We start from the raw sequence: 6,809 nt of genomic DNA, 5'->3' as shown, positions 1-6,809 counted from the left end.
TATCAAGAGGAAGCTGAGAGGGAAGTGAAATTCCTGCATAAGTACACTCAGGCTCGGAGATATGGGGAGGGAGACCGCCCGGGGAGGACGCTAGCCGCCATGCTGAGGAAACCTAGGGGTGCGGAATATATTTTGGAACTGACCACAGAGACTGGCGAATTAGCCCGGTTGCCGAGGGATATCTTGCACACCATGGAGGTGTATTATGAGGAACTGTACACCTCCAAAGTGCAACCAGGAGACGAAGTGATAGCGGACTACCTAGACACAGTAGCACTAGTGTGGTTCAACAACGGGGCAAGAGAATATATGGACTTACCAATAACACGAGACGACATACGTATGACCATAGCTGGCATGCCCTCGGGTAAGGCGCCTGGACCTGATGGCCTCACGGCATCCTTCTATAAAGAATACGCGGATGTCCTTGTCCCCTGGTTGCACAAGATGTACATGGAAGCGATTGAAGCTGGGAGCCTTCCCCCGTCACTACGTGAAGCCATGATCATTACACTCCTAAAGCCGGACAAGGCCCCCACATGTCCGGATTCGTATAGACCACTGTCCCTGATAAACCTAGACGCCAAGATCTATGCTAAACTTTTGGCGGAACGATTGAAACCAATGATTCCCCAAATAGCGCTTTCAGACCAATCGGGATTTGTGACGGGCAGATCCACGTCGCACAACCTGCGCACATTATTTGGTCTGCTTCATTACCTAGACCCGAAGGTACAGGCCGCAGCTGCCTTGTTGGATGCAACTAAGGCATTCGACTCTCTCGAATGGAAGTTTCTGCAAACGCTATTCACAAGAATGGGGTTCAGCAAGCTGTTTATTCAGAAAATTTGCGTCCTTTACAGTTGCCCAACGGTGAGAGTGAAGGTGAACGGGCAGGTATCGCAGCCCATAATGGCTTGAGACCAAGGTGAAAAAGTGGATCACCCTGCCGCTGTCACTGACAGGGCGTATAGCCATAACTAAAATGGTTATACTACCTAAATTCCTTTATTTATTTGTGAACATACCCCTGCCACTTACTCTAACCTTCTTCAAACGTATACGCTCCGCGCTTCTGGAACTAGTGTGGGCGGGCAAACAGCCTAGAGTGCAGTGGAAGGTACTGACGCTCCCTTTTCGTCAGGGTGGTCTGGCGGCCCCTGATCTTGAGCTGTATGCTTACTGCGCCCAGGCCCAATATCTGCACTTCTGGCAACACCCGATCCCATATCAACCCCACGTGGCGATCGAGAAAGATGTGTCGGCACCCACCCTCTTGACCACGACGCTGTACCACAAGTAAAAGTGGTCACCAGACGATGTTAATACGGTGGAAACAGTGAGATGGGCCTGGCAAAACATCGCGAAGCGGGCAGATATTACTGAGTTGTACGCCCCATCCATGCTGCTGAGAGGAAATCCCCTGCTGGGCCCTTTGCAAGATGCGGCGATATCTGAAAGGGCGCGAAAGTGTGGTCTGCTGGTTGCGAGTAACCTTTACCCAGACAACACATTTGTGGAACTGGGGGATATTTGCGAATCGGAAGTACCTACGGCTTCTGAATTGTTGCTGTACTACCAACTGCGAGCGGCGTGTAAGGCCAGATACCCAATGTTTCCAGCAGTGCCACCGTCACTTGCGGCGCTGGAAGACATACTAACAAACAGCTCTCCGAGCAAGCTAATCACCCGGATCTATAAAATAACACAAGACACAGCACCATGGATACGACCTAATTCAAAATCGCAATGGGAGGCAGAGGCGGGAATAAACATAACTGACAAACAATGGACGTTCTGCTGCAATCAATTGGAAAACTTGTCACCTAACTATAGGCTAAGATTAATACACTTTAATTTCCTGCACAGAACGTACCGCACGACTGCGCAACTCTTCAAAATAGAGTTACTGGCTGAATCTCGGTGTTGGAGGTGCGGCGCTGAGGATGCTGACTTCTTTCACCTCACATGGAACTGCACGCCTGTGCAGCACTATTGGGCAGAAGTTTTTTCGAAACTGGGACAAATAATTGGGGAAACGCTGCTACCCGACCCACTAGTGGCCCTGTTGGGATTTGTGGCCGACATACCCAGTGCCTCAAGGAAATTAGCCGCAATGTCACTCCTCCTGGCGAAAAGGCAGATTGCATTACATTGGAAGCGGAAAACTGCTCCAAAGGCGGCAGGTTGGATTCATTCAGCGCTATACTGTAGAGATCAACTGACCACGTACTGGGAGCTCCTACCATTGAGATCTATACCTGTGGATATCTGGCAGCCCCTGACGACCTGGCTAGCTGGGGAGGAGATAGATGACTGAGAGGGGTGTGCGGCGCTAAGAGTGACTGGAGATAGTTGATTGACGGGAACGTGAGGGTTGGGACGTTGCGGAGTTGGACTGAAAGGGAGGTGAGTGGATGGTGGTGAGACTGACTAGGGATGGGCATTGGCCGTGTGCATGTGAGTGGACGGCTGAGTGGATCGACATGTGTGGAGTGCCCCTTGAGATGCTCCCCCCCCCCCACGCACCCCCCCCCTCTTTGACGTGAATTGCTGGGAATTGCACTGCAGTTGGTGACAAATTACTCTTTTTATTGACAAATTACTCATGACAAAGCACGAAGCGTTGTTTGGTTGTATATGTTTACTACAAATTTCATGTTACGCGATACGTACAACAATATACAGTACGCGATCACCTGATGAGGACGAGATGATATTACTTATGCTGCCTGCCTCTGGGTTGTTGGCTGAATAGCGGTGTACTGACTTGAAACGATTAATAAAAGTTTATAATCAAAAAAAAAAAAAAAAAACTTCAAAAACAAGGACTTCGACCCCTTATAACCTTGTTTATGAGTTCTCATCCACTCAGTGTTTTCGCCCGGACATACCATGTGTACTTTTAATAGCATCTCGTCTGCGTTCTCAGTTTTCTTCTTTTTTCAACATGCACTGGCAAAGCCTATAGGTCTGAGTTTAATGTGCTGATGCATGTAGAGTAGGTGCATTGAAGCTTTTCTAGAAATGAAAGGCACACTATATTGGAACCCCCCCAGTTGTAAAGTAATCCCTCATGCAGTTCAATGCAAGCATTTGCGAGAAAGTGGAAGGATACGCCAAACAGCCAACAGCTTTAGCTGAGAGATGAATACGACACCGGGCTGAATCAAGACATGATTGACAAAGTCTCAGGCCAATGACTGAAAGAGGATTGTGGAAGACAACCAATGGATGAAAGGGCTGTCACAAAATCCACTCTTTGTAAGCAGTATGCAATAGGTCTGCTTAACAGCTTTGCTGCCATACTCCAGACCTAACAATCCCTTGCCCCTGCCTCATCTACTGCTTGAAACCTTTCCAATAAAAGCAATCATTAATATTAAAACAGACTTCCCTGTGCACCCTCTTAATGGTACTTCATATCTTCATCTGTCTGGTCTTAAAAGCTAAAACAAAACTATCAAAGGGAATATGTCAAAGTGGTGAGGAGCGAAGGGAAAGAGTTGGAGTTAAGGGGTGCACCTCTGAATTGCTGTCTTTTTCAATACCGAGTAGCACAGGGTTTCCAAATCTCTGGCTGGTCACTCATCCACTGTGGCCCTATACCTGCAGGAGGTACAACATTGCCTTTATTAGTCAACATATTCCCATTACCAGTGGAGAATAAATGTAAAAATCCTTGCACTTCCCTCGAGGTACCACAAGATGCAGCCAAATCTTTAGCCACCATTCAAATTACTTACCAACCTTGACATATCAACACTAATCAAATTGTGGAGCCCCAACTCAATGGCAGCAAAGCCCTGCCTGTGAGGCCCGCAATCTTTTACAATTGGTGTTTGCATTAAAATCACAAGCCTAAAAAATAGCACCCTACTTCATTAAAAAATAGGATATGCGTCTGAAAGAGATGAGAGAGAAAGTAGCAAGAATGTCTGGATTAGCATGGAAGAGAGTCATCTTAGAAGGGGCAAGATATAGACATACAGAAGAGATAGACATAGAAATCTGTGTGGGAGCAGGGCTGGAATGAGAGGATGGTGGGGGGCACAATGGAACACATGTTGGTGCATTAGCATAAAAGAAAGTGAATTATGTAAATGCTGGGATATCATAAGAACAAAAACAACAGTTGATGGACAGAATGCAGAACAATGTCATACATTCACCCCTGTACAGAGATCTGGGCCTAAATAATCGTTTTTTTTGCTCTCCATGCCTTCCCAGTTTGAACCCAGCCATATTCAAATCAATCTTGGCCCTGCGTCCAATGGGAACAGTCCAGACCGAACTGCCAGGCCTGGTCCTCCCTGGACTGGAAACAAGCATCCTAGGACCGGTTTCGGGGTACCATAAGCAGAGGCGGCTCGCAGAGGGAGTGCTGCAGGCGGGGGGGGGGGCGGGGCGGGGCGGCGGGGGGGTAGTGGAGTTGGACATATGACAGGCAGGAGTAAGGTAAGTAAATAAATAAATAAAACTATTTACCTTGCGCCCGCTGCATCGCCAATTCGGCGATGCAGTGAGTGCAAGGTAAACTGTTTTATTTATTTATTTACTTACCTTACTCCTGCTCGTCGTATGTCTGACTCCACTACCCCCCAACCTGCCCCTCCTCCGTCCCGCCGCACCGCCCCGCAACACTCCCTCTGCGAGCCGCCACTGACCATAAGAGAATATTAGTGAAATCATAAAAGAAGGCTGAATGGAAGATGGGAAAGGGTACACTAATCCACTTATGTCCACCAGTTTATAAAATGCATTAATGTTTTGTTTGTCCAGATCTACATTAAGGCATAATATACTGTAATGACATGCCTACTAACCTAACTTCTAAACAAAGAAAGGTACGCAGTTCCCCAGTAGAGCAGGATAAAAGGAGGGGGAAGCGGATGAACCACAAAGTGGGTGAAGGCACACCTAAGGGAAATGCTCCCTTTTGGAACTAAAACCCTCACACACCCAGCGAGCTAGGTGTCATGCTTCATCATATGGGCTTTCTCCTCGTCGGGTCGGCGATGCAATACCCTACGGGCACCCATAGAGGGGCTCTTTAATGGAGATCTTTTGTTCCTGCCATATGGTGCCGTGGGTGTGAGGGCCCTAGGGAAAAGTGTAGATGTGGATGGGTGGTGTATTAAAAAAGGTTAGATAGTCCACCGAGTGAGTTTAATAACGTGGTAATCTACCTTGTTAAAAAATGTGAAGAGAGGCTGCTCGCTGGCACGATGATCCAGGGGAGCAATGCTCTACTCTGTGTTAATGGTCGACATGTTTCATGCTAATTGTTCAGTAAGATACAGTGCATTTCATCAGGACCTAAAAGTAGCTATTTACTAACCTAACTTCACACAAAATTCTCTTAAAAGGGCCTACAAGTGAACCCTGTGCTGAATTGTGCACACAACTGTCTGTGGTAGAGGTAAGAAGAGCATTAGGAGAGACAGGCACAAGCGAAACTAAGAGCAGAGACTTACACCTCACTTACAGGGAGAGGAAACGCCGAAGCAGTCTTCATAGGAACATAGTTTTATTCATGAGCAGCATCGCATAATCAAACTCTTTTAAGCTGCATTTGCTTTGTTAACTCACATTGTGCCTTTGCTGTGCAGGATTGTAGGGTTCTTCTGTCCCTTAGAAACAACTAGTGTTGTCATGCTGCTCACTAGATCAGAAGGTAACCACCATTTCAAATCATTTGCTAAATTGAAGGTTTAAGCTGCAGAGTCCGGCAGACTGCACCAACTGGCTGACGACTCTACCATCACGACATTCCTAGTTAAAGCCAAGGGTGTGTAAAGTTACTTGTTGGAAGGGTTTGCTGTATTTCAACTTCAAATGCTGATACCCACAGTTTGCAGGTGAAATCTCAGCAATGGTATGGGTTAGCAGAATGGGACTAAGTGTCAGAAACTCAGAAAGGCTAACGTGAGATATTGTGACCAGCCTTAAAGTAGTAGGACGAAGTTTGATTTTCCCTAATTGATAGGGTTTGACATACTTCCACTTCTAATGCCAATAAAAGCTGGCTGCGGTAATATCTCTGCCATGGTAAAATGTAGCAGGATGGGATCAAGTGCCCAGGAACCAGGAAAGCTAGTGCCAAACATTTCAACTACGCTTGAAGTAGTATGTGGTAGTTAGATTTTTCCCTACATGGCCCAAGGCCAAAGTTTTTGGATGAACAAGGTTGGAAAAGGCTCCACTCTCTCATGACAAACACTCTGAGAGTCTGACTTTGGACTTGACAAGAAAAGGAAATTATACCTCTTGGCTACAATTATTTTGGCTCAAAAGGCCTCTCGCTGGAAAAGAGGCTAGAGTGAATTGATGTGGGAGGAGAGTGGGGTAGGACCAGCTAGAGAACACAAATGAAAGTTAATTTGTGGAGCCATTTTTAAAAATAAACTTTATTTTTTCCTTTTTATCCAGAAAAAATAGACATTTTCAGAAAACACAGCATTAATCACACTGATTATTTTTTAATACAGTGTTGTACACTTATCGTTTGCATAGTTTACTCATAATACCTTGTTGGTTCGCATTCGTTTATATTTGTTTCCTTTGTTTAAAGTTCAGTTTGTATGATCACACGGTGGTATGTATTCATTGTTGAAGTTAGATGGTCACTTGAGGAGATATCTAAAGGTGTTTTTTGTAAGGTTCACAGGCCGGAAAAGAGCTGGGCTTAAGTGGAGCTAAATGATAACTAACAAATCCATGCCATGCTGCTGTCATAGAGCAACAACAGTTGACTGGTGAGTCTCCTTTCACTTCATTGTCTCGTTGTACCCTCAAATGCCATTCAC

This window comes from Lissotriton helveticus, chromosome 10, assembly GCF_964261635.1.
Source record: "Lissotriton helveticus chromosome 10, aLisHel1.1, whole genome shotgun sequence".
Lineage (NCBI taxonomy): Eukaryota > Metazoa > Chordata > Amphibia > Caudata > Salamandridae > Lissotriton > Lissotriton helveticus.
Note: the sequence above shows the minus strand (reverse complement) of the source record.